General features: G+C 37.2%; 1 pseudogene; it reads right to left on the bottom strand.

Moving 5' to 3' along the window:
• Positions 1-992: 992 nt before the first annotated feature.
• LOC136228025 (probable disease resistance protein At4g27220) lies at positions 993-8,002 on the bottom strand (annotated as a pseudogene).
• Between the last annotated feature and the right edge of the window lie 3,209 nt (positions 8,003-11,211).

The following is an 11,211-nucleotide window of genomic DNA, read 5'->3' as shown; positions in this document are numbered from 1 at the left end:
TACTGCCATCAAATTCCTTTTCACCGCCACTTTTGGACTTTTTTGCCCTTCTCATAATTTTGATAAAAAAACTGAAAATTCTCTCTCCAAAATCATAAACTCGAACAACAATAATTGAAATTATGAAAATAATTGATGTGTGACAATCCAAACCCCGAAAATGGATGATTACGAGTCGGAAACATTAAGATTTACATCTTTTTATCAAATAACTCATGAAAATAATACATATTTTTCATGACGATTTTAATTTTTCGTCACAAAAAATAGGAGAGTTTTTAATTTTTCGTCACAAAAAATTAAATGATTTAGTATTTTTCGTCACTAAAATTTTTACGATTTTGCATATTTCAAAATTTAGCCTAAACGGATGCGGCATACCACTCCCACCGTGGTGGAAACGGATGTGGCATCCGTTCTCGCCATGGTGGGAATGGTATGCCACATCCGTTCCCACCATGGCCGGAACGGATGCGGCATACCATTCCCACCATGGCCGGAACGGATGCCGCATCCGTTCCCACCACGGTGGGAGTGGTATGCCGCATCCGTTTAGGCTAAATTTTGAATTTTCTCTAAAAAAAAAAATTTCCCAATTTTGACAAAAAATTTATGCCAAGGGCAAAATGGTCCAATGGGTGCAGTGATAAGGAATTTAGGTGCGGTATTATCTATTATATATTTAAACCTCAAGTTGACAAAAGATAACGAACTGTTTATAGTTTGTCTTGAATATATATAATATATAAAGATAATTTTAAATTAATTATATATATATTTAATATATGTAAATATTATTTATTTATTTATTACGTCATCTGGTTCGATGAATCCGAGCCATCCAGTCCGATCAAGTGACCCGTGACTCCTCCATAAATCGGGTTTGATGTCGGGTCCGGTTCTAATAATGTTGTACAGTACACACAAGACAACTCAATCCAAAAGCAACGAATTAAATCCTGATTTCAGTATTCAATATATATAGAGGACAGTTTTTTTTTTCAAAGTTTACAATCATAAAATTCAATAATGTCAAACAATTCCAGTACATCACTCTATAGTAGTAACGAAAATAATAACTTGAACTTAGCTAAGAAGCAGAAAATAACGGAAATGGAAACGGACACGAAACGCGGAAAGGCTAAGGAAGAAGAGTTTTCGTACAACATAGATCATAATGGTATATAAAAGAAACTGAAGAAAATCAGGAAGAAAAGATTACAACACAACAACAACAACAAAGCCTTAGTCCCGAAATGATTCGGGGTCGGCTAACATGAACCATCATATAAAACCGTGAAAATCAAGTCGTGTCAGCGACACAGATTCGCTCCCTCCACTCCGTCCTATCCACTACCATATTTTCCTCAATTCCCAATAAACTCATATCACTCTCGATCACCCTCCTCCAAGTTTGCTTAGGTCTTCCCCTACCCCTCACCACTACATCCCTTTGCCACTCTTCGGTTCTCCTAACCGGCGCATCAAGCGCTCTACGTCTCACATGGCCAAACCACCTTAGTCGGTTTTCTCTCATTTTATTCTCAATAGATGTGACCCCTACTTTTGTCCTAATTATTTCATTACGCACCCGGTCCTTTCTCGTGTGACCACACATCCATCTCAACATACGCATCTCCGCCACCGACATCTTATGGATGTGGCAGTGTTTCACTGCCCAACACTCCGTACCATATAACAATGCTGGTCTAATTGCCGTCCGGTAGAATTTTCCCTTCAATCTATTAGGCATGCCGGGATCACAAAGGAAACCCATAGCACTCTTCCACTTCGACCAACCAGCTTTAATCCTATGAGCAACATCTCCATCTACTTCTCCATCCGTTTGGATAATAGATCCTAAATACCGGAAGCAATCCGAGGCCTGAACAACTCTCCCATCTAGGGTGATTGTCCCTACCTCCCTACTCCTACGGCCGCTAAACTTACACTCCAAATATTCTGTCTTACTTCGACTCAACTTAAAGCCTCTAGATTCTAGAGTTTGCCTCCATAGTTCCAACTTCATCTTCACTCCTTCTTTCGTCTCATCAACCAACACAATATCATCTGCAAACAGCATGCACCATGGTATACCATCTTGAAGAAAAGATTACAATGAAAGCAAAATGTTGTAGTATCATATATGCATGGTTAACATTTAGCATACAGGAGCTGGCATTGTTGTTATCTTCTTCTGAAACTTGAATCCTCATCCAAGAATCTGTTCTTGTGCTGCCTGCCTCTTCTCTTCCAGAATTACTGTAGTATCATATATTCAAAGCAAAATGTAGTAGTATCATATATTCAAACCAAACAACAGCAACAATAATAATAATGTTTTAGAAAAAGAAATGCTAGTTATGAGATACATACCTTGAACGGTGGAATTAAGGTTACCTTCCCAAAACCAATCCATAATGCGTAGGTGTCCCAGCTGAACAAACTGTAGCTTCGGTGCAGTTGCAGTTCCAGCAGAAAAAGTCCTCATTTTCGGGCATGCACACACAGTTACTAACTCCAAAGATGGGAATTTGAAGTTGAAATTACCCAAGCAGAAGCCTGTAAGGCTTCGTAAATCGAACAAATGCAAAGTATTTAAACAAGTGAATACAATCTCTTCTGCTGTTTCATCCGACTCACCAGTTACAATATCTGCCAACATCTTGCAAGACTTAATTTTCATTTTCGTGAGATGCACCATAGTTTGGGCTGTTGAGGATGTCAATAAATGTTGCAGGGCATCACAATTGTCAATTTCTAGAGTAGTTAGACTTCCAAGAGTTGCAGAAGATGGAGCCAAATAAATCAAACTATCACATGCGTATACTTTCATAATCTGGAGATATTCAAGAATGTAGTTCATTTGGGAGTAGTCTTGCTTCCAAATATATGTCAGTTTACGAAGCCTCGCCAGCTCCAAGTTTCTTATCCGTGGAAGTAATACTGTCATGTTATCATCTTCTTTCTTGCTATGGTACCCTTCAAATCTCATTAACTCTGTGACATCAGATTCACGCACTTCCAGAGTTTCAAGATTGGACAGTCTTCGCATGAAGCCAAACAGTGAATCAACGAATTCGTTACTCTCTTTCAATTCAAGGTATTTTACGCTGGAAAGATGCTCCAAAGACAGTTGGCGTTGTGATATCATCTCCATCACTGGACCATCTAATGTCAATTTCTCCAGATTTGGGAAAACCTAGAAAACGGAAGCAACTTAGTTATATATAGATTAACACTGTACTGTTCATCTTTCTAGGCCAAAGAAGGATAGCCATATTAATTGCTATTACTGAAATTCAATGGAACTTTACATTTAGGAATTCAAACTTTACAAAACAAAATAACAAATGCTAGCACATGCAATATCATATATTCATTTCTTAGTAAGTAAATTCATTCTAGTACCTTTTTCGCCATGAAAAAGGACTGCTGAACAGGGTTATTGTGTTGGTTTCCATGGAAAGTTAAGAATTCCGAAGCAAATTCCATTGCTTCTCCACATTTCAAATATTTCAACTTGGGGAATTGCAAACTATGCACCTCAGGATAGAAACACCTAAGCCGTGTTAAGCTTTGTAGTTCTAGGGAGACTAATTGAGGGAATACAAAAGAAGGGGCTGCTTCTACACCTTTTATCTTCTCTACAAGCGCTTCTACCCCAGAAGATTTTAACTCAACCCGTTCAAGTAGCAAGAGATCCTTAGCTATGGAGATAGGAAAGAGACTGTTCAGGGACATGCAACTTTTAACAAGTACAGATTGTAGATTTTTGAAAGTGAAAAGTCCTTGTGGATCTTTACTCCATATATGCTTCAATTTGCAAAGCCCATTTATATTCAAATATCTCAGTTCAAAGGTCAACACAGAACTGCTTTCGTCATCACTGAATACCGGGAATTGATATATCTCTTGCAGCGATTCACATAAATCTACCACCAAAGTCTCCATTCTCAGGAATCTTGCCAAGTGATTAGATGGAAAAACTGTTTGCAAGATTTTACAACTTATAAAACTCAAGGATTTCAGTTTGCAAAATGAACCTCCAGAAAGTTGGTTGTCCCATGCCCTTTCCAAATTACTCATGAAGCAAATACGCATATGCTCTAAGCTTGGGAAAGCGACCTGCAATGATAATTCCAATCATGTGTATCAATATGAAGTTCCACGTTCATTTCTATTGAATGCTGAAAATCATCATAACACGATCTACAATATTTTAGTAAATTGGCAGAAACCAAGAAGTACAAAATGTGTAGAGATAAATAAAAAAAAAAAAAAACACAAAAAAATGAACAGTAGAGAAAATGGACCAGGGGAAAAAAAAGATCACCTTTTCATCAAAAAGAGATGGAAATGCGGTATTCTGTTGTTTCTCCAAGTCTAGACCTGTGGTTCCTCCGCTGGCTGGAATGGAAGCACTTAGAGGATTGGAGATGAAAGTCTTTAGAGCAGGGCAACTACTTATTGATAGTTCAATCAAAGTGGGAAATTCAATGAAATTCCCATCACAAAATCTTTTGAGATTTGGAAGATTATATAAGTCGAGGACATGTAGATTAGGAAGGATATTCTTCATTATACTCTCTCCTTGTCCAAATTCTGTGAGCACTATCCCTTCCAAGGACTCACAAGAGTATACCTCAAGTTTTTTCAACTGCAGAAGATTGTTCATAAAAGAAGAAGAAAATATATACTTCGTATCATGGCCGCCTGACACAGTTGAGCTTGTCAGTTCACCAAATCCTTTCTCTTGACAAGCTAAAAACCCCAACCTTAGGACCTCCAAGTTAGGGAAGAAAGCCTGCAGAAAAAGTGACTTGATTCATGAATTCTCTTTTTTTCTTTTAAGTTAGAAAAACAATAATTCAGAAAACTAATAATATAGGAAAAGCAAAAAAAAAAAAAAAGGTGAACATACTCTTCTGTGAAAAAATGGCAACGGAGCATGGAGCTCATCCTCCTCTGAAACAATTTCCTTTGTTCCTTGATAACTTTCCAACTGGGATGGGGTAAGTTCCTTCACTTTGGAGCAAAATCCTCGAAGCAGTGGTAGACGTTCTAATGTCAGAAATCTTAATTGGGGAAAATCAGCCACTTGGGTTTCGTTACCTTTGACTTCACTTTCACCAGAAACTATCTCTTCCATGCCCTTACAGTCACTTACTTCCAATTCTTGAAGCTGTGAAAGGTTTCTAACCATGGAGAAGGACAACAAATTCTTTAATTTATTGCAACGTTCGACTTTCAGGGTTCTTAATTTGCTGAAAGAGCAGGCTGTGAGTTGACAATTACAAATATTCTCCAGGGCAGTCAGATTCCACAGAACCAAAGACTCCAAGATGGGAAAGACATTACAGGGAACCTTCTCAGGTGAGCTGATAACATAATGAATTTCGTGGCCATCATAGATCTCAAGATGCTTCAATTGGAGAAACCCTTCCCAGTCTAGTTCATACAATAAGCTCCGAATCCCTTTCAGTTCACGTAAAGAAAGATATTCAGTTCCCTTCAGCAACACTTGAACACCATGATCTAAATGAATATTGGTTGAATCGAGCTTCAGCACAAGACCTCTTGAAAAAACTTTATTTCTGTACCATATATTTCCAATTCCGATCCTGTAGCTCACCAACTTATCGGAAAACAATTCTTTGGGTAGCATCTTGGCATCTGGAACATATATTACCAATGTTGTCAAGTGAGACAGAAGTTTCAATTCAGCAAGGCTTGCATTGCGTTGACCATCAGCACCTTCAATCTCCCAACCACAAAAGCTGTACATCATATACAGTTCTTCCAACAAGGACAACCTTCATATCACATTTGCTGGAATAGTTTTGAGGTTCGAACAATCAGTTAAACTTAACAATTTCAGCTCAGTCAGTTGCCCAATATCTCGTGACAATTGTGTTATCTTAGATCCTCTGAAGCTGAGGATCTCTAGTCTCTTCAGTTTTCCAATGATACCAGTGTCCCCCAATGCACAATCCTCCAAATGCAAGGTACGAAGATTGGTTAAGGAGTCAAAAGATGAAGGCAGGGACCACAAACACATCCCAATGAAATGCAGTACTCTGAGCTTTGTAATCCCCTCAAAAAATGAATCAGGGATTTTTCCTCCAGTGCCAAGTACAAATAACTCTGCTTCTGGATACTCTAGCCTTTCCGGGAACTCATGGATTTCAGAATGAGGCAGATAAATTCTGGTGCAGTTTCCAAGCACATCCTTGTTTGGCAATTTGTTCAATCCAATCTCATCTCTGAATGTGAAAGCCGGTCGAGTCGTGGATGCAATTAAAACAGCAGCATCTCGAATAACATCATGCATTTTCACAAACCCATACCTGTCTCCATCTAGAAGCAAGCAAGCAGCTTTTAGGTCATTTATCAATTTAAGTACTTTGTTTCTTCCATCCTCCACCGTGTCTGTGTGTCTGAGTAAACCCAAACTCATGTTGTAAGTCACCAAGTATGGAATTGGAATGTCATTTTGAGCAAGTTGAGCACATAGCAAGAAAAATGACTTTACTTCATCACTACCCAGATGACGGTAACTCAACTCTACAGCTGAGTATAGCTTTTCCTGGAATCCTTTATTGTCAAATCCAGAGAGCTCCTTCAAGGCAACTTTCCATTCATGTAATCCCTTATTTTTCAAAGCTACTGCAACAGTGACAATTAACACTGGAAGGCCTGCACATTTTTTAGCAATTTCAGTTGCCAGCGTTTGATCTGCAACTTCACCTGCGGTCTTCTGAAATAAACTCAGTGCCTCTGCTTCTGATAGAACTCCGAGCTCAAAAGTTATTTGGGTTCCCATCTTTTGCGATAAAACGTTGCAGTTCCTTGACGTTACTAATACTTTACATCCTTGTTGATCACTACCAAAAGGAATTCCCACACTCTCTAGTTCTAGTTCTTTCCAGACATCATCCAGAATTATGAGGACCTTCTTCTCAAGTGCTAAGTGCTGACTGAGTCTATGTGCTCTTCCTTCTACAGTCTTCTCGGGAAATTCCAAGCCCAACATGTCAGCAATATTCTCTTGAATATTTTTAAGATCTGGTGTTTCAGATACATGAGTCAGAACTACAACATTGAATAGTTTGGCTTCAATTGATTGCCTGCGCACTTCCTTTGCCAGGGTGGTTTTACCAATACCACCTGTACCACACACTCCTACCATGCTCACAGAAGGATCCATCAGTGCATCCATAACATTCTTCAGCATGGATGCTCTTGAATGTAACATCTCATTACCATGGGTGGATGAACCCGTGAACGGTGTCAAAGCAGGGCGGTAGGAAATACGATCAAATCTACCTTCTTCCTGGAGCTTAGTAAACTCTGGATCTTCTTTCGCAGCTTTTCTTCCAAGCCTGTGTTGCGCCTTCAAATTGGGTATTATTCCGTAGAAACATTTCTGTTTTGCTGGTGCTTCGCCATTGATGAGTTCCTGATCAGCCTTTTGGATTGCTTCGTTAACTTTGTTCAGCCATTGTTGAACATCATCCTTAATGGCATCCCCTCGCCTTGTAGCTGCATCAACCTCCTGCTGCAAACTGTCTCTCTGACCCTGCAGCTTCTGGACCTGATTCTTGAGGTTTTCAACTTTGCTTTTGTAGTTGAAAGTGTAGCCGAGGTGTCGTTTGATGGGGACAAAGGTGTACTCAGCAATAGTGGGAAGAATTGTGAGGATGGTATCTAGAGCCATTTCCTGCTTCTGTTTTTTTCTTTTTTCTTTTTTGTCTTTTTTTTTTTTAGAAACAGATGCAAACAGAAACAATGAAAACAGAAACTGCAAACTGAAATAATAAATTGAAAGTGAAATCAGACTAAGAATAGAAACGCCTGTACCACACTTCAAATGGTGCAACAATTTAGAAGTTGGAAACAAAGAACAATGACTAAAGAAAGTCACAAAGAGATGACAGCAAAGTGAGACGACAGCTTCATAAGCAACTAGTAGTTAATTGAAAAATGAACGAGGAGATGATATGGAGATGGGAATGGAGAGGAGAAACTGTTACAATGCAAGGAAAGAAAGAACCTCTCCAAAAGGATGCAGACAAGAAAGAAAAAGGAAGTGGCAAGCATATACTTTTCCTTTTTCTTTTTTCTTTTCAGTTGTCATTTCATCAAGGCAGCATCAAAAAATATGCAAAATTAATAAAATATTAATATTAAATATAAATACTGAAAGGACTTTTGTATATATGGGCGCTGAAATTAAATATTAAAGCAAAAATAAAAATAGATAACAAATTGATACATTTTCTATATGAATTTTCTTTACAGAGTTTAATCTAGCAAGGACAGTTACATGTCATTTCTCTACTCTTTTCCTTTTCTTAGCAACATCAACTCCAAGCTTATCAAGAAAAGAATAATAAGAAAAAGAATATAATGAAAACTATATCCTTAGCTTTTATAGATATATACTTTTCCTCTGAAATTAATATTCCTTATGGTTATAGAAAAAAAAATTGTACCTATTTTAATTTTAGGAGATACAACTGCATGTACCTAATAAACCTTCAACTACATTTGTATTTAAGCCTGAAGACAAGACAGACAATAAACTCAAAAACTATCACAGTAAACTATATGTATTTGAGCTGTCTTATATTTAAGCCTGAAGACAGACACACTAGCGTGCCGAATTTCCACAACCCAGCAAGGTGAGCAGCTCTAGGCGTCGAAACAAAAGTGCTAAAATAGGTAGCTGATTTATCCCAATTAACACACTTAACAGAGATGCAGCCAAAAAGTCTGAAGACCTCCTTGATAGCCCGCATATTTCTGGTTGTAGCTGCCCAAAAAACTAAGATATCCTCTGCGTAGAGGAGATGAGTGGGAAATGTAGTCCCTCTACATTAACCCCATGGCATGAATCTTCCCTTCCTCAACTAAACTGGATATCCATCCACTCACAACGTCCTTCCTAATGCCAAACAAAATAGGCGACAGCAGATCACCTTAGCGCACACCCTGAGAACAAGAGAAGTAACCGTGCTGAGAACCACCCGAAAGAATTGAGAGTCTGGAAGAAGAAAGAATACTCAGAAAACAGTTAAAAGAACTAATGAAAATCTAATGTTAAAGAGGCGCGTCTGAGGATCCTTCGAAGCCCAGACGAGGTGCACAAGGCGCGCGCCTCTTAAACTGAGCCTCGCCTAGGGGTATTAAGGCTCAGTCCCCTAAGCCTTGTGTAAGGCGCGCCTTTAACAACCATGGCTGACTACTTGGTTCCGGCCAGAAACTACAGATATAGATGTTGAAATCAAGCATGGCAATATTGTTCTATATATGACATTTTGTAGAAAAAAGATGAGAATAACAAAAATGAAAATATGATACATGCAAAGAGCCATGAAATGAGGCAGGAAGATACCAATTAAGATTGGTTTGAGAGGTTAAGTGTCACGTCCGGGTCTAAATTTCTAGAATTTATACCTTGATAGTAATATATATTATAATTATTAGGTATATGATTTTTATTTGGTGTTATAGAAAAAGTTTGAAGTTAATTTGAGGGTTTTATATGTAAATTAAAAGTTTAGGATAATTTTTAAAGATTATAGAAAGATGGAGGATCAATCTTGATATTTACCATATTTGAGAATTCTATCTCAAATGTTCCCGCGGATGATCATCATCTATTATTTTCTTTCTTTTTCTTTTTCTTTCTTTCATCTTTATCTGTTCATCATCGTTCATCGATCGTTTCTCTACCGTTTCATTGATTTACGGAGATTCGAGCGTCCAAATCACTCAAAATTAAAACTATAGCATCCTTATGTATAGTTCTAAGTCCTAGTCGAAGAGTTTTTGAATTTCGGCAGTATTTGAAGGGAAATGGCTTAGACAGAGTTTAGAGGCGAATTGAACGGGTTTGTGGTCTTGAATTAGTAGCTAAGGTAAGTAACTATCAACTATATTTTGAGGTTTATGTATATAGATATATATATAATCAAAGAAGTTTCAGAAATTGATATTCGAAGGTTCTGCAGGAATTTTATAAAATTGAGATTTTTCACGATCTTGCTTTTATTGTGAAATTACGGTTCAAATGAAGCTATTGATTATGTTTCTATCTAAATTTCAGATTTTACTTGATTATGTTGATTTAAGGCTTAATTTGGTTGATTTACATATATGTTTTTGGTTTCAATATATCTATATATTGAACAAAATGAATTTGATGATTTCTTACGAATTGTTTTTGGATTGAGAAATCTGTTGCGGTATTATTGTTATTATTTTGGATTGAAGTCCAAATATGATTTTTATCATACAAAAAGGCAAATTGAAGCCAAATGATTTATGGTGATGAAATAGTTTGGAATTTGATTGTGAAAGGAAATTTGAGTACGTTATGATTTTATGATTTTATATCCATCGAGAGCTAGCCGGATCGATGGTTCCATATTTGAAGACCATGTTCAGTGAGGGACATGGCCTGTGTACACAGTTTGAAGACATATTGGGTATGGCAAAGAAGTGTTGGGTAAGACCATATGGGATAGGCAATGTTAAAAGACGTCTCGATTATATATGTGGTTATGGATTGATACTTAAGGGGAGAAACTCGAGGATGGATACAACGTTTTTAAGTTCATTTGGATTATGTTTTTCGTTATGATTGATTTTAATATAAGATTTTACGTTTGTTTGATTACGATTTGGTTTGATAAAACGTTTATTTGATTATAATATTTTATAAGGTTTTGAACTCAAGAATCGATATAAGATTATATATTTTTGGTTTTTGGTTCACTACTTTGACTATATTATGAACTTTGGTTTGAGTGTATTTTATAAGGTTTTGTTTAAATCCCTTTTTAACGGTATATATGTAGCTATGTTCAGTAAGTTGATTTTTATAACTGATAGTTTCTTACTGAGATTTTTGTCTCACATTTTCAAATGTTTTAATGTTTTTAGGTGAGAAAGTACAGGATATTGAGAAGGTTACCGACCGTTTAGGCGGGGTTTGGAAGTTGGCTGCTTATTGTGAGAATTATGGTTAGAACTTTGGTAGTTCAATATATAATGATATTTGGGTTAAATTAGAGACTCATAAGTATTGATTATGATGTTTCTATTTCATGCCCGATGCCGATTGAAGTCATCTAGGGTCGGGTATGACAGTTTGGTATCAGAGATCTAGGTTATCTTCCTCGGACATAGTAGGTTAAATTC

Source organism: Euphorbia lathyris, chromosome 4 (assembly GCF_963576675.1).
Source record: "Euphorbia lathyris chromosome 4, ddEupLath1.1, whole genome shotgun sequence".
NCBI classification, from domain to species: Eukaryota; Viridiplantae; Streptophyta; class Magnoliopsida; order Malpighiales; family Euphorbiaceae; genus Euphorbia; species Euphorbia lathyris.
The sequence above is the reverse complement of the archived record's forward strand: the minus strand, read 5'-3'. Positions and strand labels throughout refer to the sequence as shown.